The 24321-nt window shown below is 42.3% G+C and overlaps 1 long non-coding RNA gene across 1 annotated transcript; it reads left to right on the top strand.

The window, feature by feature from the left end:
* Positions 1 to 2268: 2268 nt before the first annotated feature.
* LOC116689410 (uncharacterized) lies at positions 2269 to 22654 on the top strand. The gene is made up of 3 exons (XR_004331983.1): positions 2269 to 2278; positions 5442 to 5449; positions 22514 to 22654. It is a non-coding gene; the product is annotated as an uncharacterized LOC116689410 (long non-coding RNA).
* Positions 22655 to 24321: the final 1667 nt, after the last annotated feature.

Raw genomic sequence — 24321 nt, 5'->3', positions numbered from 1 at the left:
GACTGGACTTCCTTCCTTTGACACTCTGAGCTGCTCTCACCTTTATCTTTCCATGTGTGTGCATCCTGTCCCAGGAATGCCTGTTACTAACCCAGTTCTGGGGAGTTTACTCCCCGGACATGGGGATCCATATGCTATGTTATGTTATTACTAGAATAGTTGGTACTTTAAACTTTATGTATATGCGCTTTTTGGTCTCATTCAAAGTTGTAGCACAGCAAAATTGCAATTGGACTAACGAGAGAAAAAACTACAAAACCACGGAATTAAAAAAAATTAGCAATAGACGTAGAGTTGCATGGAGGAAACCAAGAGCTGTTTAAAAGGATTTAAGACCTAGAACACAATACTTTTTGTTAGAATTTCAGACTTTTTAAGGCCTAACATTTTGATTTTGAAATGTTAGACTTTTTAAGACCCTTCGGAAACCTGATAAAACTCCCCAGTGAAGGCCACGACCGGAGGGGAAAACAATGACACCCTGTGACACTAAAGTAGCACAAGTACTGATTTTGCAGTTACAGTGTTATCAAAGCAGACCTTGGCTCAGTGCAACAGCAGGGGAAGTGCCGTGACCTTGGCACGGTGACACTAGACTGGTATCTTAAGTGGGATATCCCGGGTCAAATGTCACCCAGCGCTGGCAGGATATCCTTCCCGTCCACCGCCCTCACAGTAGTCTACTTGATCACGTTTAATTCTCTTTTCAATGTTTAAAGCCTGACCGATTTCAATTCTTTCCACTATTGTCTCATGTGTCACATAACGGTATGAGGCACATTGCTCCACTTGTTTCAGGATAAAGCAAACTGAACAAGTGAAAAGGTCTCAGCCCAGTGGCACATATTTTCAAACCATTTCACAAAAATCCAATTGTATGACTTCTACATTAAATATCTTGAGATGTGAGATGAATACTTTTTCATTCCCAGTCCCATCTGGATCATGGGGCCTAAGCCTTGAGAACTGAGAAATGCTGACACAGTGTTGCGTGTGTGTGGGCAGAAGTGTGTACTTTCTTATCAGCATGCAATACTTGCAATTTCTTCTTTTTTCCACCTCTTCATCAAGAAATAGTCCAGATCTCTGTGATCCAGGCTATGTGCTGGCCATAGTAATGGACAGAGATAGGGGCTCAGCCAAAACTTAAGGAGGTCGGGGCAGGTTTTCTTCCCTGTTTACAGCAGTTATTTCCACTATTTTTAGACATTTGATTATATAAATCTGTACATCATCTGGGAAAAACATGATAGTTGCAAAGGAAATACTGCATGGGATTATCATAAAGTGGGGTTATCTGTAAGTGGGTGACTTTTGGGTGCCCACAGAACCCATGTTTATTCAGATATGATGGGGTGGGAGGTCAGGGGTCCCCTTTAAATGCCAGTATTTCCATAATCATACCAACCTTTGGAGCATTATTTCCACCCATCCCAACAAGTTAGCACAACATGGAACCAATGGAATTCTTAGATTTTATATATTTGATATGATACCAATATATTTATATTTGTTCTATATTTAAAACAGAGCCCACTACAGCCTCTGACAGTCAGACTAAATGTTTCGGGTTTTTTTGAGAAAACATTTTGGTCTAGGGCCCTCGAAGCTCCCCACCTCTGGCTCCACCCCTGGACAGAGATAGCTTTGCCTCCTCCAATCACGGGCCTGTCTGCTGTTGTTTTTTGTCTTTACTCTACAACCCTATGGATGACATGGACTCAACTGCCAATTCTGAGTCCTGATAACTGTCTTTCATTCTGTCCAATTCTTCCTTTCCTGGACAGACACAGCGGCCTATGATTACAGCAAGCGGCCGTAAATCACCACAACTCTGTCCCCAAACACACTCCCATGGAGCTACTGTTCTGCTCACCATTGCAATAACCTTTATTGCCATGAAATATGGAGCCTACATTCATAACTGCCATCAGCAGAAAACAGAAAGGGCCAGAAAGAAGGCATTAAATATTGAAGTGTAGACCATTAGGAGTTTCCTTTCTGCATTCTGATGCGCCATTACTCTCCATGACAGACTGTGAGCCAATCCCTTTCCCTTTGCCCAACGCATTTCCTGAAAGTCTGCCGGATGACGAAATCATCGCATTTAATGAGCTCTCAGTCGCAGCCCTCAGGATCCCGGCTCGGGAAACTCTTTCACTTCAACTAGGAAAAGTGTTTGAAATGTTAGGATTACACTATGACCAGCAGGGGTGGGGAAAAAGTTGTAAAATGTCCTTTTCATCTACGCACTGTAGTATAATACTGTAAGCCTGACGTAAACAATCCTTCTATGGGCCAATCAGTGCTAAATACCCTACACTATGTCACCTTGTTTTGACCTGCAATTGCATATTCACAAGTGGCCAACAAAAGGCAGCTTTATTGAGGTGCAATCTAATTTTGATGATTTGTAAACAACTCTTGACCCTGACAGACTGACAACAGCACTTTAAACCTGCTGAGTAGAGGCTTCACGTATTGCAAGCTGGCCGGAAGGGAACGTTTTCTTCATTGTCTGTGAGTTAGTCTAGAAGTGCCAGCACAAAAGCACTTAACATGCAATAAGCTCAACTTTTTTAATGTCTCTCAATAGCTTGGATGTATGTGTGCATCTATTTAGATAAAGGGTATACTGTATCTGTATGACTGGGGACATTTAAAATTCACTCAGACTAAAATATGCAGTGTGATCGCTCCCATGCAATGCAAAAATAATGAGAAGACAGAGTTTGAGCTAAATTCCGTTCATTATAAAACAGTAGGGGGGGAAGTTCATGGTGGTTTCTGTACAGATTGTCCCGCTTTTCTCCGCTCCAAATCTCAAAGGGTCAAGACTATAGGTGAGGGCTGCGGAACTAATATGGATATGATGACCTTCTCAGACTCGTATCACCCATAAAACTTATGTAAATCGGTAGTTTCTGTACTTAAGGAGAGCCGACAAAGTGACACATTCTCTGCACTGGAGTAGAACACCAAAATAAAAGTAATACAAGTCAAACTACTAACAAGTAGTATTAACAGCATAATGGTATTTGTTAAAATGTTGTATAACAGTAGCACACTAGAAGTGGAGAAGAATTAGAAAGTCAGCAAACCGAAGCAGTAATGACATGCTTATCTAAGATTTGCTATATAGATTGTATCAATTTTTAGTGGATTTTACATTTTATGTAAAAAATACACTGTTACAAATACATTTCAAGGATGGTATCATCACAAAAAATTTGCACACAATAGAGCTACAGTCAGTGGCGCTTACCCAGTGCTAGAGCCAGCTCGCGGTGCCCCGCCCTCCTTTTCCATTGCAGATGTAGCAGAGCGTGGCTGGGCGTCACATCCAACATCGAAGGTGTGTTGGTTTGGATTCTCGGCATTTGGCTGTTTGCCAGAAGACAAATGTTGTTCCAAAAGAAGCTGGAGGCAACAAAAAAAAAAACGGACAGCCCCCCCCCCCCCCCCCCCCCAGTCATTGACAATGAGGACACAGTGATTAGTGACGATTCTCTCCGACCAATCAGTAGTCTGCAGCTCGCTTGGAACCTCGACTGAGGTGGTACTAAAAAAAGTTCTTGTTAAGGGGTACCAGGACTTTTTTTCATAATGGGAAACCAAAAAAGGCGAGTAGAGTCGAGGTGAGGCCTACCATGAAATAGAAAAATGTCTTAAAGGGTTAAAACGCTAACAAAGTGCCTGTTGCTAGCTAAAACCACCAGATTAAAGCAAGAATTATTTTTCACGTTTCTGAAAACATTTTCAACAATTTCGTCAGATTTTGAGAGACTCTAGTCACGCTCATCCCTCTCTTCGTTTCCGGGTTAGCACTCCACCAATCAGATTGGTTATTTGAGTCCAAGCATGTCGGGTCGGCCAACAGAAGGCCGGCGGCCCCTCCGACAGACGACAGCATGGAACAGACACGAGTCACCGACCTCGCCAGACTGGCCGATGGCCGATTGTTAACCTACAGAAATATAGTTAGCCTAAAACTGACAATTTGGACATTTGACTAATTTGGTAACAAAATGCATGCTGCATACGTAACGTTAGCGTAGTGTGAGGATCCCACGGTCGTCCCGTCTTCCTGCTGATTCCTCTTGTCTGCATCCACCTGTATCCAAGGCTCAATTTTTTGGTTCAGCAGCTTCCTAAATCTTAGTTATGGCTTCTTTTTAGGCACTTTTCTGTTGTTTGCTTGCAGATGGAATTGACAAGGAGGCACCTTCACGCAACACAAGTCAACGGAGACCTGAGAGCTGTTTCCCCTCCAGTGGGGGCGGGACTTAAATGTGCTTTGTCTCCATAGGTTGGGGTGAGACTTTCATTTTATGCTTTGAAATTTGAGGGTGGAACCAATTTTCAACTAAACAACAACTTGTTTGCTTTCTCACGTCGAGATGTAATTTCATGGATAGGGAGAAGCACCTCTTTGCACCTACAGGCATGCATGTATCTTTTTATTGAATCATGAGAGGAAAATTATCCATTCATGTTTCTTAACAGAGGCACTGCTGGCTAAAAAAGTATATATAAAATATAATAAGGAGGTAATGAAAAAGAAATGGCAAAGAGTGAAAGTGAGGCAGGGAGACAGATAGAAGTTAAGGACAGAGAGAGAAAGACAAGCAAAATTAGAAATGCAGGGGCAGACGACTCTGAAGCCGGAGAGAAGGGAGAAGCCGGAGAGAAAGATACCTAGAGCAATTTCCATGTTGGTACACAGTGCCGTATCCCTGCAATGCAGACAGCTCTGCGGGCCAAACAGTGTTTTATTCATGCAAAAGCGTGACAAAAAAAAGTGCTAGGACTCAAGGCTGCTCAGGCTGTTGCTCAATTATTCATCAGAGAGAGAGAAATGTATCCTGATTGAAGTTGCTTTGAACTTAGGGCATCATTTTTCACAGCTGTTTTTTTCTTGTCTTTTTTTCAGCTGTGTGTAATGCGCCGCCAAACAGGGCTGTATCTCCCAACCCTCCCCCCCACTGGTACTTTAACTGTTAATTTATACCAATCTCAATTATTTATAATGCAAAAACCTATTCATGCTAAATTAAGCCCACATAATGCCTTAATAGTCAAAGAGCTGTATCCTGCTGCTTGTGCATAATGTGTTTTGACATGCTAGGAAATTCCATTTTTTGTCTTTGACATGTTGTGACGGTCACGTCAGATGACGATGCCGTGTTATCATTGTGGCTAGTGTTATAATATCTCTGTCATGTTTTTTTGATTTTGTGCCGTGGCCATAGACTGTATAAAAGAAGTGGATGTGAATGTCTGGGTTTCTAGTCTTAACGACTACTCAAAGCACTTTAGACACTACAGGCACCCTTCACACACTGGCACACAAAAAGAATATGGTGTTTTTTGAAAATGAAACCATGGAAACCTATTCTGGTACAACCTCAAAATACCATTATGAACCTAAAAATGAGCAGAATATGAGGTTCTCAAGGGGAACTTAAAGGTCACATTGCACTTTATGTTTATTTTATTTATTTTTTTTTTTTTACATTAATATGTACGTTCCCCCAGCCTGTCCATGGCCCCCCAGTGGCTAGAAATGGTGATAGGTGTGAATGGAGCCCTGGGTATCCTGCTCTGTCTTTGAGAAAATAAAAGCTCAGATGGGCCGATCTGGAATCTGCTCCTTATGAGGTCTTACTTAGGCCTATATAAAAGAGACTTCAGATACAGTATTAGGGGACCACTAAGGTCTATATAAAAGAGGCTTCAGATACAGTATTAGGGACCACTAAGGTCTATATAAAAGAGGCTTCAGATACAGTATTAGGGGACCACTAAGGTCTATATAAAAGAGGCTTCAGATACAGTATTAGGGACCACTAAGGTCTATATAAAATAGGCTTCAGATACAGTATTAGGGGACCACTAAGGTCTATATAAAAGAGACTTCAGATACAGTATTAGGGGACCACTAAGGTCTATATAAAAGAAACTTCAGATACAGTATTAGGGATCACTAAGGTCTATATAAAGAGACTTCAGATACAGTATTAGGGGACCACTAAGGCCTATATAAAAGAGACTTCAGATACAGTATTAGGGACCACTAAGGTCTATATAAAAGAGACTTCAGATACAGTATTAGGGGACCACTAAGGTCTATATAAAAGAGACTTCAGATCCAGTATTAGGGGACCACTAAGGTCTGTATAAAAGCATCCAAAGAGAACCATGTCATGGGACCTTTAACTAGTGGTTTGGTGCCTAAACAGAACTGTCATGTTGCAGAGAAGAGAGGCAAAGCGCAGCTCAGGTATATGAAGAGTCAGCAGCATCAAGGTCAAAGTTGAAATAATTTGATATTCTGTTCCGTGTAGTCCCTGCTCTCCCCATGGCGTGTCAGAGGACTGTATTTATGGAGCATGCTTACTTGTATACACCTCACTGTGGCTGAATTACAGCCCACACAGTATAGATTCCTTGGTTTGTTGCAGCGGCTTAACACTCATTTATTTCATTCTATTTCTTTTTCCACACACACACACTTTTCATGTACATTTCTGCTTGCCAAGGGTAATCTGAACCCATTTTACCCAACTGACATACTCTGACACTATGCTGCTCTGAGTGTCAAACTACAGCTCTGTGGAACACGATGCCAGTATCAAACATGCCTTCCCTTTTTCATTGACCACTTTTTTCCTTCTATTTCTTTATATCCTCTCCTCCTCTCTCTTTAACTCTGGTACGATTCAGCTCTCTCATTTTCCGTCCCTTTCCCCTCTCCTTTTTCTTCTAATTCTCTGTCTATTCCCTATCTTTCCCAAGACAGGCTTTGCGGCTGGTTCAGCATGCCGGATCTTATTTCAGTGTCAAATAAAAGTCCCCGGCAAGTTCTGTCCCAGCGGTGGAATAAAAGCAGGACGCTTGGTGCCGTGTCACTTGGAGGTGAATGACACAGATTTCCTCCACTGGCGCTCGGGCAGTCGCGAGGCCTCCAATTAAAAGGCTATTCACACACTTGTGGGCTGCAGCCTTCTCTTCCATTTCCACTGTTATGTTTGTGATGTGTTTATTTTGTGTGAGGGTTGAACAGTCCTCACAGACACAGACCAATGGAAAACACCCTTCAAGTCAAAGGCAGCTCACGCTCGTGTTTAGATTTCAGGTTAAATCAGGATTACATTGAGGGTAGGGAATAGAAAGAAACCGAGCTTTAACACTGACAGTGTTTACAGCAGGGAGGTTGATTTTCTCTATGATGTATGAACCTTTACCCTGCATATCTTACACAAACCTCCTGTTTTATTCTGTGTTTCTATGGAGTGGAGACATATCTTACTCAGGGGCGTCCGGCTGGGGGGGGAAAGGGGACTGAGGACCCAGGGCCCTCATGTGACAAGGGGCCAGTACCTTAATTCAATAGCTGCGTGGCTTGACCATCGTTTATATCTTGTAGGAGTGACTCTGAATGGTCCATCATTCGATCTAAGGAGCCTGATTTCACTGTCAATCTCACAGTCCAATCATCATTGTGTCTTAAAATGTGGTTATGAAACAAAGGACCATTCAATTCAGGCTATATTTTGGTTCTGATTGGCTGATTTTACATAGAACTGCTTGGTTTGTCCCAATAAATATGAGATACAGCCTGTACAGTCCATGATATCAGCCTATTAATCTTAAAATACTCATAATCAGAAGTGCGGGTACCTAGAACTGGTGAGTACTGGCCCATTTCAGACACTGGTGTATTGTGCATGTCTCTTTCTGACATGCATGTTGTTAAAGCTGCATGTGTCCCTTCTGTCAGAGTTCCTTCTTGTTGCAGACTTGCATCTTGTTCCCGGTCTTGACTGCTGAGATATCTCCCATGCATTGACCAGATTTCCAACATGAAGGCACTCCGTGTAAAATATTTATTTGCTGCCAGGAAGTAAACAAGTGCTCGTTGCTTTCTTGCTTGTTGGGACCAATCAAAAGTTTGGGCAAATAACATGAAAGCGTAATCCGGCGTGTGGCCTGTGGGGGTGGGCGGAGTGTTAGTTTTTAAGTTTGCATGTGTATGCTGTATGTGTTTATTCATTTTCCTCTCGTCCGCTTGTTTCTGCTGAAAACCAGCGTGCAGAAAAGTGTTTTGACGTACTGCGTGTGTAATGAACTTGCATCAAAAGAGCTCACCGTGTACCCCCCCCCCCACCCCCACCCCCACCCCCCAGGTCCCAGGAGCCGCGGGCATCGGCTGCTGCATTTGTTTCTGTGAAATGAAGGAACAAAAATGGCAATTTTACTCCGCAATCATCATGAAAACATGCCCTATTGGTAATATTCAATTCCCAGCCTCATTTTTTTTAAAACACACGCTCATATCTCCCCAGACTGAGAAGCACCACAAAGAGACTCCTCGTGTTTAATATATAGCTTGTTGTTTATTTAATTTGCTCGCATCGCAGTTTTCTGTTATCAGGGGAACACTCAATTGAAAGGGGTTACTGTTTTATTCTGTGGGATATGCTAGTGTCTTAACACTGTGGTGCTAGTTTTATCTCAACAGAGCCTGCCTCATTAGCATATTCCATCATGTTAAACAAATAGAAGACAATGAGAGCCTTAGGGACGAGGGACAAACATGTTGCCCGCATACAAAGAGATCAATCTGTTTCCAGTGGCTTCCAAAGGCCTGTTGTTGGAGGAGCCCCTCATTGGCTATGCATTAGAGATTGATGGAGTTCCTCTGTTGTCAGACTGACTTTAACCATCACAGTGCACGCTCTAATACTGTGTGAGCAGTACTGTGTGTTCTTATTGGCGAATAGAATAATTAACAAATTTGCCAATACAAAATAAAAGAATTAAAAAAGTGGCTGCACATAAGACATCAATAGTTTTTACTCATTTCTATGTTGAAACAATATCCCGGCGTTGTCATTGCCGACTCAAAAAGTCTTCTTTAGCGTGTCGGTCAGAGACAAGGGGGTTTCAGCTAGTAACATAATCCCTTCTGAGGGCTGACGCGCTTTGTCGGGGGGTCAGTTTCTGATGCTCTGTGTCAGGACCCTTGGTGTCATTGTTTTCTTTCCAGGATAAAATCACAAAGTTAGGGTAAGGAAAAGATCCTGGGTGGGGTTAAAAATAGTTTCACTGACACGTGGGACCAGAACGGGACAGTTGGGCTTATTAAATTATTCCAAGTGGGGTTGCATAATGTACAATAAAGTGCAACACATTCTAGCTCCCATTGTGTGAAACATGGCCGCTTGGCCAGGTGCCTTAGGCGATGTTATTGACGCTAAATGTCTCCTTCAGCGTTAATTCTAAACGCGTTTTATCTAAACAGGCTGCGTCGGGACTATTGTCGTCACGTTTACGCAGTTAGATTCAGGAAAAGATCATAGGTGGGCTGATATGTGGTGGGCGGAGCTAATATTGGTACCAACGTTGGTATTGATATTGATTAATACCAGTGTAATGAGATCTATGTCTGCTGGATGTCTTAATAAGCAACTGTTTGCTAATAACTTTGCCCTATCAAATTTATTGCTGATAATATGGTAAAGCTGTACCAAAATATTAGTTATTAGAGGAGGACCATCTGCCTATGTACAGTATGTATGCACATAATGATATCAAATTTTAACGCTTGTGTTGTCTTCCCGTTAACCATGAACCATTGTTATCACTTTTTCGGACATTTTTGTCCCTTTTTCAATGTTGTGGGTGCTTTTTTTGATGTTTTTTCCAGAGTTATTTGATATTTTTAATGTTGACATTTCCAGCGCTTATTTTGAAGGCCCATTATTTGTGACAAAAAAACTGAAAATAGGTCTAATTTGACCCAAGGACAACATGAGGGTTAAGTTATTAAAGAAAAAAATCTATTTTAAGCTAATGAAAAACACAACCAGTCGGGTGATTATACACTAATGAATACCTTATGTCCTGTATATTATATTCCATTTCTGTGTCTAGATCCATTTAACTTAAGTGTTAAAGGAACACACCACTGTTTGTTGAGATAGATTTTATCACGGTCTCCTCCAGCTGGAGATGGGGGGGGCAACACATTTTGTCTCTTGCGTGCATTGATTAAGTCCGGTGCAACACCAGCAGCACCGCCGCTTGTTAGCTTAGCATAGTATAGTAGCATAGTGAATGGAATCCTATGTTGGCAGTTAGCATGTTGTCATTACAGGATTGTGTTAGTACAGGATTATGTATCAAGTATTGAATGGAGGAAAACTTTGAAAAAACCTTTAGATGGACAATAATTGGAGATCAGTGGAGTTTATTTTTGATAGTTTATTTTTTTTTGTGTGTGCTTTGTCCTGCATACGCTTTTACTTTGCAATCATTGTGATCATATAACTAAACAACACTGCAGTTGTGACCCAGACCCTCTGCTGTTGTCATGGATACAACCAGTTTCAATGCAACACAAACTTCTGCAGTCGGGACTTTGAGTTGCCAGGGATAGTTGGCGGGGCGGAACTTGTCCTGGCCCTTGGAACGGTTTCCTCTGGTTGCATCACTGCGTGTCTTTGCACTCAATCAGACACCCTGAAACATGCAAACATATACAAAGCCTGCCAAAGTGATGTCTCTGAAGCCCGAAGACAACAGAGAAACTGCGAAGAAAGCGATCTTCTTTATGATGCTCGCGGGTGCTTTTAAAAATGTTCCATAATTGCTGTTATTTTTACACACTTCGTCCGTTGTTTTTCCTGCACATTCACTAAAGCTTTCGTTTTCATTCGCTGCGCGGCACTTTGATATCAGAACTCATTCAAATTGTCCCGCAGAGATCTAAACAAATTAGAGAAAAAAGATTCAGAGTAATAAATAACAGTGATACAGGTCTATGAACGGTTTCTGCTCCGCACACAGAGAGCGCTGCAGGCTCCGCAGCCACAGGCAATCTCTCTTTTAAATTCTAAATAAAGAAAATAGGGATCCTTCGCCTTGCACTTGAAGTTGATAGATTTAGAAACATCCAAAAAGATAAAAGGTTGTGCGAACTATGTAAATTAAAAGAAGTTGAGAATAAATCCCATATTCTTATACAGTATATTGTCCTTATTATTATGATTAATAGGTCTGTTCAAAATCCTAAATTGTTTTGGCGTACTCATGACAACAAAATGTGGGCTGGGCATTTTTTCTTTTATGCTTGACACAATAATAAAATATTATTCATTCATCCATTCATAATGGGAGAAGGAGATGCAAACAGGAAAGGAAGAGGAAGGAGGAAGGAAGGAAGAAAGGAAGGAAGGAAGGGGGAGAGAGTAAGAACCAGACACAAACAGAGTTGAGGAGGGGTGATGGGGAGTAAAGAAAAAGGTGTAGGTGTGTGTGTGTGTGTGTGTTGGGGGGGTAGTTGATTTCTAGGGTTGTGCCTCCCTTGCAGTTGAGATGGGTGGAGACAAATAGACAGGGAGGCGTTTGATGTTGAGACGGGCTTTTCTTCACTGAGCTCCCATATCTGATGACAGAGGGAGGGTGGATGGGGGGGGGGGGTAGGTGTGCAGGAGACTGAGGAACAAGAGAGTAACAAGGTTGTAAATATTACATGGAGAAAATGAGAAATTGAGCAGGATAGAATGAGAGCAGAGAATAAAAAAAACAAGAGGCGGTAACAAAGAGCGACAGAAAGAGAGGGAGAAAGGGAGGTGAGGCGAGAAGAAGATGATTTTTGTGAAAGAAATGACAGAGAGTGCAATTTGGCGGCGAGGAGAGAGCGAAACACAGACAGCTATTCAAATTCCAGGATGCATTTAGCACACGCTTGCCTCAACCTGATTGAATTTTAAATTCCGTCACAGAGTATGTTTTATTAGCATGCCAGTATACGTAGAAGAGCCTTATAATTCTCTGTCTGCCTACAGAGAATTTAGCTCAGCACTTCATGAAATAACACTTTACACGTTTGCCAAGCAATCATGGGTGGGAGCTTCAGGGCTGTTGCAAATGGTTACAATTAAACATATTAATAGGGCTCAGATTACACTACCATCCACGTAATCACATTGCTTACAGTGCTTATCTGGTGTGATGGCTTTCTGCAAAGCAGCTCTCCACCTCAGCTGTTATTACCCAGCGCGCACCAGGAGCTAATCTTTAGTCATTACACTATCACACAATATCTGTTGCTGGCGCTAAAGTCAATGAACGCCAATTAGGCATCCTTAAGAGAGAAGCTTTTTCTTCTATATGCTTGCGTGGTGTGTATCGGTGTGTATGAGGTGCAGGCTGGGGTTCTGCAGCCCATCTCCAGTGGAGATATGAGATGAGTGGCAGCATGGAGCTCTGAGAAAAGAAAAAAAAGGAAACAAATTTCTCTCCGACTTCAAAGTTCAAGAGGGCAGGCCTTATCTGGCCAATGACTTTTGTCTTACATTTTTCACGGTGGACACAACCCACCATGGCCCTGTGAGAATACTCCTCGTAAAAGATGTGCTTCAAAATGTGGGTAATATACATTGTAGCACCTGTAATATATCATTCTGTTTCTAGTCTGGACCATCCACACACTGTGGAGGGGAGGAGGGTCTGGCTAGTCCACACGGCATTCTGGCATGGGAGGAGGATGGGCTCTGGTCTCTCACAATGCAGACTTTTCTGTTTGACGTACAATGTAAAAAAACTACAATAATATATTTATACAATCCATTACAGTACTGTGTACTACTTCCTATACTGGGCAGAGATGGGGACTTGAGTTAGAGACTGGAGTCCCACTGAATGCCCAGAATCCACTAGAAGACTTTGGAAGAGACTTTGGAAAGACTAAAGTCTGACACCATCTCACATCAGCCCATCGGTGCTGACATCAGGAGGGCTAAAAACACATCTCTTCCTAATACACTTTGGATTAACATGAAGAAAGAAAAGAGAGAAGAAAATAATAATAATAATAATAATAATAATAATTCTTGAAACTGCACTTTCACATCTCTTTGTAGTTTTGCTCATTTAAAGCTAATGTACTTGCACTCACTACTTGTTGTTTGCAGATTGTACCTTCAGGGTTGAAAGCATTTAATTGGAAGTTGCTTTGGATAAAAGCGTCAGCTAAATGATATGTAATGTAATGTAACATCTAAAGACTATCATCTAACGTTTATGTAAAGACTGGGATCTTGGAGGGTCACAAATTGAATATTCTATATCCCTGATGTTTCACTTCCAGGATTGCTATGTTGCCGCCAGAAACTCTGCCAGATTTCACTCATTTAGGCCGGATGTCTGTTGCGTTGAGCTTTCTTTGTGTTGTGATTCTAATCTGCGGCTGATTTCTGAGGACTATGGTTACCTGGTCCTCAGGTCTCTGCAGGGTAAATCCAGACAGCTAGCTAGACTATCTGTCCAATCTGAGGACTATGGTTACCTGGTCCTCAGATCTCTGCAGGGTGAATCCAGACAGCTAGCTAGACTATCTGTCCAATCTGAGGACTATGGTTACCTGGTCCTCAGATCTCTGCAGGGTAAATCCAGACAGCTAGCTAGGCTATCTGTCCAATCTGAGGACTATGGTTACCTGGTCCTCAGATCTCTGCAGGGTAAATCCAGACAGCTAGCTAGACTATCTGTCCAATCTGAGGACTATGGTTACCTGGTCCTCAGATCTCTGCAGGGTAAATCCAGACAGCTAGCTAGACTATCTGTCCAATCTGAGGACTATGGTTACCTGGTCCTCAGATCTCTGCAGGGTAAATCCAGACAGCTAGCTAGACTATCTGTCCAATCTGAGGACTATTGTTACCTGGTCCTCAGATCTCTGCAGGGTAAATCTAGACAGCTAGCTAGACTATCTGTCCAATCTGAGTTTTCTGTTGACAACTAAAACTACTTCTGAACGTACACATGTTCCACCAAAACAACTTCCATCCTGAGACTATTTAGCAGAGGCACTGTGGCTCCGTACGGAGCTTAGCCCCGCCCACAACGATTGTGATTGCTTTAAAGAAATGCCAATAAACCAGAACAACCTTTTTCTCCCATCCCAGAATGCTGTGTGAACTAGCCAGACCCTCCTTGGGGAGGGAACGTTAATTACGGCGGTTTGAGGTATAACATGTTGTGTATTTGTTCTTATGGCCCCACAGGGCCGGCACAGGCAAGATCTGTCATTATGATTCAGCAACAGACAAGCGAGTCCTTTCTTCTTCAGTACCTCAATATTTGCTCTGTATTATATGTTATGAGGCAAACTACTGTCAGTATTCTGTCATATTGCAATAGCCTGTTTACAGTGATTATATACCGAACAACTTATCACAGCTGATATTGTATTCTGATTGATAGAGGAGTCATAATAACATATTCCTTGCTTTGAATTCCTTGTATCTGGCTATGCAGTGTTGTCAGCAGCCTGGATTGAAGGCAGCATGTGATACAACACGAGAGACTTGACTTGAACCCTAGCTGGGAGTTTTGTTAGCGTCTCTGATACTGGACTATACAATACTACACATGTACTATACTGTACAATAACTTGCTTTACCTAGCTTACCTCTGGTCTGACTCTCACACTGCCAGACGGATCACCACAGCGCTCTGGAGTCATGCTCAATTTATGCTTCTGCGTTTGTACCTACAATACGTACTAGAGGGTGACACGGGATTCAGTTGTTGCTCCAATCCCATCCCGAGACCACCAAAATACTCCTGGCATGTCCCAGTCATGTGACTGCCCTGAGAGAAAGACTCCCAGATCCCGTCCTGCTCCCTAACCTAACTAATGTTAAGATACACACTTTAAAACAGTCAGATGTCATCAGACTACTATCTAACTAGTATTAATACAGGCTTCAAACAGTCAGACTACTCCCTAAATAGTATTAATACACGCTTTAAACAGTCCGATATCGTCAGACTACTACCTGACAAGTATTAATACACGCTTTAAACAGTCCGATATCGTCAGACTACTACCTGACTAGTATTAATACACGCTTTAAACAGTCAGATATCGTCATTCTACTACCTGACTAGTATTAATACACGCTTTAAACAGTCCGATATCGTCAGACTACTACCTGACTAGTATTATTACACGCTTTAAACAGTCCGATATCGTCATTCTACTACCTGACTAGTATTAATACACGCTTTAAACAGTCCGATATTGTCATTCTACTACCTGACTAGTATTAATACACGCTTTAAACAGTCCGATATCGTCATTCTACTACCTGACTAGTATTAATACACACTTTAAACAGTCCGATATCGTCATTCTACTACCTGACTAGTATTAATACACACTTTAAACAGTCAGATATCGTCATTCTACTACCTGACTAGTATTAATACACGCTTTAAACAGTTAGATATCGTCATTCTACTACCTGACTAGTATTAATACACGCTTTAAACAGTCCGATATCGTCATTCTACTACCTGACTAGTATTAATACACGCTTTAAACAGTCCGATGTTGTCAGACTACTACCTGACTAGTATTAATACACGCTTTAAACAGTCCGATATTGTCATTCTACTACCTGACTAGTATTAATACACGCTTTAAAACAGTCCGATATCGTCATTCTAACTACCTGACTAGTATTAATACACGCTTTAAAAAAGTCCGATATCGTCAGACTAACTACCTGACTAGTATTAATACACGCTTTAAAAACAGTCCATATCGTCATTCTACTACCTGACTAGTATTAATACACGCTTTAAACAGTCCGATATCGTCATTCTACTACCTGACTAGTATTAATACACGCTTTAAACAGTCCGATATCGTCATTCTACTACCTGACTAGTATTAATACACGCTTTAAACAGTCAGATATCGTCATTCTACTACCTGACTAGTATTAATACACGCTTTAAACAGTCCGATATCGTCATTCTACTACCTGACTAGTATTAATACACGCTTTAAACAGTCCGATATCGTCATTCTACTACCTGACTAGTATTAATACACGCTTTAAACAGTCAGATATCGTCATTCTACTACCTGACTAGTATTAATACACGCTTTAAACAGTCCGATATCGTCATTCTACACCTGACAGTATATACACGCTTTAACAGTCCGATATCGCATCACTACCTGACTATATTAATACACGCTTTAAACAGTCCGATATCGTCATTCTACTACCTGACTAGTATTAATACACGCTTTAAACAGTCCGATATCGTCATTCTACTACCTGACTAGTATTAATACACGCTTTAAACAGTCCGATATCGTCAGACTACTACCTGACTAGTATTAATACACGCTTTAAACAGTCCGATATCAGGCCACTTAGTGTCCCCAGGCGGCGTAGCAACAATGAAGGAGTTTCAGTGTTGCCGGGTCGACCTGACAGGACTTCAGAACCAAAGATAGCGATCTGTTACTGCATTTTGCAGCTGAGTTAACCACACACACACACACACACACACACACACACACACACACACACACACACACACACACACACACCACACACACAGGCCTATTTTATTTTATTTTCAAATCTGTATTATGTGTCAAAATGTTGACTGATTTGGTAAGTTGCCATGTGATAGGTGGGATAATTTAGAGCAAACTGGTCATTATAGCAAATATTTGCCATAATAACCAGCTACATTATCCCTTACCTATACTACTGTTTTATAAATGCTCTGTATTAGGTCCTGTATTATACTGTGGAACTAAAATATACTACAGGGTGTACTGCTCTGTGATACCTGTCTGTTTTGTTTAGTTTGATGTCTTACACCATACTACACTTATATTAAACCTAAATACATGCATTTTGTTGTTCAGCTGACAGGTTCTGTTCTGCATAGCACACCATATTATAAGAACATGGTTGTCATGGTTGTGCAGCTGTGCCTCAGTATGATGATATGATGTCTGTCTCTGGCTTCAGTGCTGCTGTCTATCTCTTTGTCTGTCTGGAGGCAAGTCACACAATCTATTCATTAGCCACCTTCGTGCTGCCTGATAGGCCAATTGTTTCCCACTGATGCACTGTGGGGGTGATCCACACCAGGGGCGAGCGGCTTTTGATACACCGGAGACGAGCAGATAGCAGACATGTTGAGAACAGCATCCACGCTCTTTTTTTTCCAAAATGAAGAGTCAGATCTGTCGAATAAAACAGTACAAGTCCGTGCGGGGCTTTGAAGGCCAAAGGCAGTCAGCTCCACGCTCATCAGGCTGGTGCTGACAGCAGCAGCGGGCTAATGGGCTCATCTGCGAAACATATTGACAGCGCAGCGTGCTTCACTTCCGCGCCACTCCAGTCAAAGACAGCATTGTGCTTTATTAGAGGTGAGATGTGACAGTTTGAGCACTGCAGTCTTGCAATACCATGTTTCCTTACTCATCTGAGGGAAAAAAGTAAACTTCAGTGTTCACAGAATTATTTTGCACCCAGAAGGACGTAGTGAAAGAGCTTTTCCCTGCCTCAGATCACTATTTTGCATGTTGTTAGGATGATGGCTGCTGGAGAACAAAAGGGAAAGCACAGCAAAGGTTTTTCAGTCTAAACAACACTGTAACTATACAGCTACTGGGCCGTTTGTGCTCCACGGATGCCAAACCTCCTTCTGTGGTGTCTGTGTTTTTCTTTTGTTAATTTAAGGTTACATACAGGAAATAATATCTCAAATATGTTTGTTGGGTCCTTGTCGACCAGGCAAATTATTGTTTTTTCTGGGTCAAAATGTTTGATAAAAACGTTTTGGTCATCTTTTTCGACATTTTTCTCACTTTTCCCAACATTTTTGACACTTTTGTTAATTTTTTTTTTTTTTTTTTTGGCAGTTTTTCCGATGTTTTTTTTCTGCGCTTTTTTTGGCTTGAACCTTTTTCCGATATTCTTGTCACTTTTTTCAACGTTCTTTCATTAATTATTTTTTTTCCCAATGCAATACTTTTGAATAAAACACCCCAAATCAGTTAAAGTAGTTAACTGACCCTTAATTTTACTTGGAAAGAGCGTTGTATGGAACCATCCACGTTATCTTTGTAACATTTTGGTTGAAAGAAACTCAAATTTCGGATTTTAGAAACTTTTAAAAATGGGTCAAAGTTGACCAGAGAACAACTGGAGGGTTCATGTTTTCACCAAAGCATTTTTGTTGTTATGGCCTTTAAACCTCACACAGACTCATTCTCGTCCTCTCTGTTGTCTCATCACAGGTCACCAGCACATGCCTGAGGTAGTGTCATTTGGCAAAGCAAACCAAAAAATTCACTTATCAAATTCAAGAAAGCGGAGCAAATTTCATTAGGCGCTCCCTGAATCCTGGCGTTGTTTACTAACCAGTTATGGATTTAGCAAGCCAACATGGATCATCAGGATTACGTGACAAGACAACTCAAATTATTCATTATCTTCCAAGTCCTATTTGAAGATGACAAAAAACCAATTATGAATCATGGTAACAAGCGAGAACTGTTTTCCTCACTGTGCCCAAGGTCGCATTGCCAATTAATGTGTGCAGAGCTGTGGGGGGGGGAGGCCTATGGGGAAGGCCGACCACTTCTCCTCCAGCTGTCATCTCCCATGTTCTTTCATTATTGACGCTAATCAGGTGTCCACTGTTGGCTTGGGACGTCTCTGTTGTGTTTGTCTCTCTTTGTCTGGGGTTCATAGACACCGTCTATAGAGTCCAGGGTGAAAAGGTAAGGCAACGGTCATTTATTGTCACATTCAGGTGAAGAATTTCGTTCTCCTTCTCATTAACCCCTCCCTGGAGGGAGCAGTGGGCAGAACTTCCCAACTTGATTCCTTTTTTAATGAAATATGTTGTAAAAAATTAAACATTGATCATGGACATTTCTTAAGATTACTTTACTACCAGTCACATGATGCAGAACGTGATGTAGTTCAGAAAGTTGCTTTTTTACACCCAGCATTAATTTTTTTAAACTAAACTGAAGTAAAAGTCTGGTGTTTATTAGACCCAAACATTACCTCAACGCATAATTTGGCGGAATTATACCAATCATTACTTCCTGCTTTGCTCTTGTCATGATGACTACGACCATCATAAACGTGAATAAGAATTGTTATTGCTGCTTCAATAAAATACTTATGGGTAGTGATGGGTATCGTTCAAAAATGTTTGATGCCGGTATGCAGATACCAATGCTGTGACTTCGATACCTGTTCCTGAATGATGACTTTTTTCGATACTAATATCATGAAATCCCTTTTACCAAAATCAAATGTAAACATTACACATCCCGGCACAAATCATTTAATTTATTTTTCAGCTGCTTCTATGGGACATGAGCCGCGTCAACGAAGCGTTTTCCATTCCTGTCTCTAGACCCCAGTCCAGACCAAAGACTTCCGACTCTCGGGCATTTTGGAGCTGGATATATTGTTTGTTTCATCTAAATATGAATGTGGGTAACGTCCCTCTCTCTAGACCACATGTCGTTACCGGGCTTTCGGGCGGTCGTTGAGGCTCTGTCTAAAACTCTGCCATTTCTACCAGCTGTTTGGAAAGTAAAAACAAAATAAATTGTGGATCATTTTTAATGTCGAGCTTATAGTTTCTAGCTTAGACTTCACCAGCTGACTTCTCTATTGACATCCCTTACATTCTAAATCCAGCCTCTGGAGACTCGACCAACCGAGTCGCAGCGACACCATCAGCTGGTTTGAGTCGAGCTGAGAGGGGACGGTTCAGACCGCTGAAACCTTTCCCTGCAACCTCCCAAACGGTTTCATCTTGTTGCAAGTCTTTGTTCCGAACTGGGCTTAAGAACCAGACGTTAGAACGTTAGCATGCTGCATGCCTATTGGCTCTCTGGCGCTGAAAGGATTTACTCCTTAGGTATTGAAATTTGGTATTTAATGACGAGACATTTGTTGATAGTCGATACTATGGCGGTAATTCGGTCGGTGCCTAAAAAGTATTGAATTGGGTACCCAGCCCTTTATACTTCTTTTTTCATAAAACATTATTTTCACCTGGTCTATATGAATACACAGTAATATAGCTTTGATAGCCTACTTATGTGGGGGTTTTTACTATTAAAACAGGTGTGCCAATACTGTCTCATACTTCACCGTGGAGGCATGGGACAAAAAACAAGTGATCTTCAAGAATTCAAGCTAATACTGCGTGAGTAATTAACACAAATGATCATTTTAAGGAGGGGGGGGGTGGGGGGCATTTTGTTGACTGAATGAACTGTGACGTTGAGGCAAAAAGTCTGCCCTGAAGTGTCTTTCAACAAGGCACTGACCCTGTCCCTGCTCCAGTCAATCTGTACTGTCCTGTTGCAGCCCGTGTCCTCAGAGATGTGGACAATGCCCACCAAGGGACCAAGGAAATCTTGTTGGGTCTGTGTAACACAAGCCGCGAGAAATCACACAAGCAAGTCTCAGTGCCTGCAGAGTTGGAGGGAAAACCACTTTCATCAATAAAACACGAGTGGGTTAGTGGTCAATTGGCTGTGTTTTATTGAAATATATTTAGGACTGATTGAAGCGCATTCACAGGGAAACCATCACTACTCACATGAATGACAAACTTCTGTTAATCTTTCTCTCTTTCCCACTTTCATTTGATTTAACTTTTTCTCTCTCTCCAGATGCAGTCCTATACAGAGTCATGTAATTACTCTCTTTTGCATTGGAGTTGATTTCCGTCGGCACTCTGGCAGGAGCCGAACAGCTCGGTGACGCTGTTAAGATGACACGTCTATAATTTACTCAATGTGAAGAGCACACTCAACTTCCTGTTGACTCACTCCATGCGGGAATGGAATGGTGAAAGAACGAGGGTCCTGCCCCCTACAACTGTGGGAAAAGTTGTTGAAATGACTTGAAGATAAATAGATTGATACATTGCTGAAGACTTTTGTAGACTTTGGTGGCTTTTAATAAGCTTTTATGCTCGTAAATAAATGAAAAACTTTGTTTTTACAGCAACTACATAAACTAGAATAAAAGGTCTTTCTTATGCTCTCCTACATCCCCCCCCCCCCCCCCCCCCCCCCCCCCCCCTTGGTGAACAACAAGCGTTTTTATTGTTGGAGCTATAGAGTTCAAAGGCCAGGAGAAGAGTTTTTCCTAAAAGCTGTGGAAGTTGCAGCTCCATGGTCTCTCATTTTCCCCGTATGACCTGAATGCACCCATGAGAACGCACCGGGCGGGGCGGGTCTTTGCTCCTTCCTCTCTTCCTGTTCCCCGGTCGTGCAGCAGCCACACCTCGGGCTCCTCTCCCCTTCTCTCTGATCGCTGGCCCGCACCCCCCCCCCCTCCCATCCCCCTCCCCCGCTCTGCCCCCAACCCCCCCCCCCCCTCCCTGTTTTGTTTTTTGCCGCTTGATTGCTCTTACCGAGCTGCAAGTCTCAACCTTTTTTCTTTTGTAGATGGGGGGTGTCGTGATGAATTTTACAAGACCTGCATACAGTAAGTGGGCAGGATAGAGACACACTCGTATACACAGAGAATGAGTGTGTGTGAGACAGAGAAGGGGGGAGTGCAAGCGACTGTGAAGTTAATTAGAACATCCTGTGTGTCTCTCTCTCTCTCTCTCTCTCTCTCTCTCTCTCTCTCTCTCTCTGCCTCCCTCTCCTCTATCTCTGAGAGGCTTTGATGTGGCTTAGTGCCTGGAAACTTAATGAAAAATGTATAATAGCCTTTCCGTTGACAGTCTCTCTCCTCTTTTCTTTCCTCTCCCTCCCCCTACTCTCCCCTCCTACCTTGGTCCTGCCTCCATGACACGGTGCTTTTATGCTACATGGGGCAAGTTTCCCAACGTGATTGAGAGGAGCTCTCAAGCATGGACTAGATCCATGCTAAGCTGGCTAAACTACATTTCCATTTCCAAATGAATCCCCCTCACCAGCATTTTCAGGTCCCTCTGTGTACAGGTCCGGTACCCAGTACAGGCCTTATGATGGGTTTCCATCATTTTAATTAATAATAATTTAAATCCCGGTGGCTCACTGAAGCCACTGATTGAGCTTTTCAGTTTGAAAAACTTTTACAAATGTGAGTTCAGTAGAAAGCAACACAATTAACAAATTAAATATCCTTGTTAGGTCTGCACGATATTGGAAAAAACTGACATTGCGGTATTCTTTGTACCTGCGATATATATTGCGATGTGAAAAAAAGACACATTTTTACAAGATGACATATTGTACATATCTCTATTTGGAAATAATAACGCATCCTCGACTACTGGGGTGATTTCTTAAACTGGTTGGCTGAAATGACACCATTGTATTCATATAAAACTATCAATCCATATTTATTATGATATTAATCATGTATGAATGTTGCTTCCTCTAAATTCCAGGTCGTGGCCGACTAGCGGGGCCTGCTTGTTTGATTGATAAACTGATCAACATTGACTGTGATTGGTGGTTGGCTGTTCATGTACAGCCTCCATGTCACGCACTATTAACACACGGTGTATCCAACAACACTTCTATCAGTGTAAATTAATTTGTTAGATTTTGCTAAATTGCTGTTGTTGTTGAGCGTTACATATCTAGCTTCGCGGCTCTGACCATTGGTGGGGGCGGAGCCCTGGATTCTTCAAGCTTTAGCCCGGCTGCTAGCAGCTTTCTGGCAACTCTGTGGTTAAAAAATGGCCCGGCGACATCGTGATAAGTAACTTTGCATTAATCAGGGGATTTAGTTTCCCTTTGCAGCGAACATAAAACACGGCCTACTGTAGCTTCAGCACCTATTGAAAGTAATGTGTACCCTGTGTCAGCGCTTACGGTGCTTCTCTTCACACGGGAGAGCCTCACTTCCCATTCCAAACCCTAAAACCCCCAAACGCTACGTCCAAGGTTGTAACAATGGTTCAACATTAAGGGGGGGGGGGTTGCAATCTCCATTTTTGAGCCACATGTGAGAAATTTTGTAATGTCAAACACATATTTTTCTGCATTTTGATGATTTTTTTTCTTTAACAGTTTGTGCCTTCCAGGTATGGTGCAAAATAATTTATTTAAGTAAAGGAAATTATAATAGGTTCCTGAGGGGTTGCACTGTCCAGTTTTATTAATAGGCCAGTGCAACCCATCCCCCCCCCCCGTAATCTACCCTGCCCCCTGGTTTTCTTGCCTAAACTTAAATGTAATCTGCACCGAAAATGATCGGCAGCTCTCCTAATTTTGGGTAAACCACCAACTACCGATGACCTGACGGAGCCCAGAGCTAGTGCTAGCATGCTAGCTCGTTCTCAATGGCTAAACACTGCTCCAACAGCCACTAGTTGACCAGAATCTCCAAAAGAACTACTTCCTGTCCCTGTTGTGTCCCTGGTCTAGAAGAAGTCTCCCAGCTGATCCTGCCTTGGACTGACCAAAGCTGGAGAAAGGGTTATCTAGCTGATGGGATCTTAACTAGCTACTGAGCATGTGCAGCTCCCTACAAAGATAGAATAGAAGTGAGATGTCTCACTCTGGAGATAAAACAGAGACCTAAACACACAGGGTGAAAACAGGATCTGCAGCAATGTGCAGTACAACAAAAATATGGTGTTTTTGAAAATGAAACCATGGAAACCTATTCTGGTACAACCTCAAAATGCAATTATGAACCTGAAAATGAGCAGAATATGGGCTTCTTAACAACTGTACTCTAATGCTGCGCTGAACAAATGTCACGTTTTGTCACAGAGCTCTCTGTTTCCACCTCCACCCTCGGTTTTTACCCTTCTGTTTTGACCCTCCCAATCCCCCCTTACTGCCTCCCTCCCTCCCTCCTTCCTCCCTCGGCGGTCGCTTTCTGCCAGTCAGCACATCCCCGGGCAGGGAGGGGTGTTTGATCCGAGCCTCTTCAACTCTCCCTCTTTTTCTTTCTTTCTTTCTTTCTTTCTTTCTTTCTTTCACTCGCTCTTAGTCTGTGTTTCCCTTCAGCCGCTCACTCACAGTTGATTCGTCACTCTCACACAGAAACGGTCTCTATTACTTACCGTCAAGTCCAAGTTCAAAGATGACATTCTCTGACTTTACTAAGGCCCATCAATTTGACTCAGCGGAGCCGCTGCAGTGGGGAAATGAAAAGAGAGAGAGAAAAAAGTTCTGGTGTCATGGGAGGTATATGAGTGACATCACAAAGCAAAGAGGAGTTGGTTTCAAGTGTAATCCATCACCGCCGATCAGCATCATGGGGCTAATAACATGCTTTGGCCATGCTGAGCGTTAAAACGGGGTGTGATGAGCAATCATTCCCCCTCGACTTTTTCCACTTCTCACACATCACTTTTTCATCGAATGGTGGATTCCCCCCCCCCCCCCCCCCCCGCTCATTAGCCATCCTCCACATTTGCGGTTGCAGCTTCCCCACTGTAGCTGTCATCTCTCATTTAAATCAGCATCCCCATCTGTATCCCCTC

This window comes from Etheostoma spectabile, chromosome 5 (assembly GCF_008692095.1).
Source record: "Etheostoma spectabile isolate EspeVRDwgs_2016 chromosome 5, UIUC_Espe_1.0, whole genome shotgun sequence".
In the NCBI taxonomy this organism is placed as follows: Eukaryota; Metazoa; Chordata; class Actinopteri; order Perciformes; family Percidae; genus Etheostoma; species Etheostoma spectabile.
This window is presented reverse-complemented; position numbering and strand designations above follow the sequence as displayed.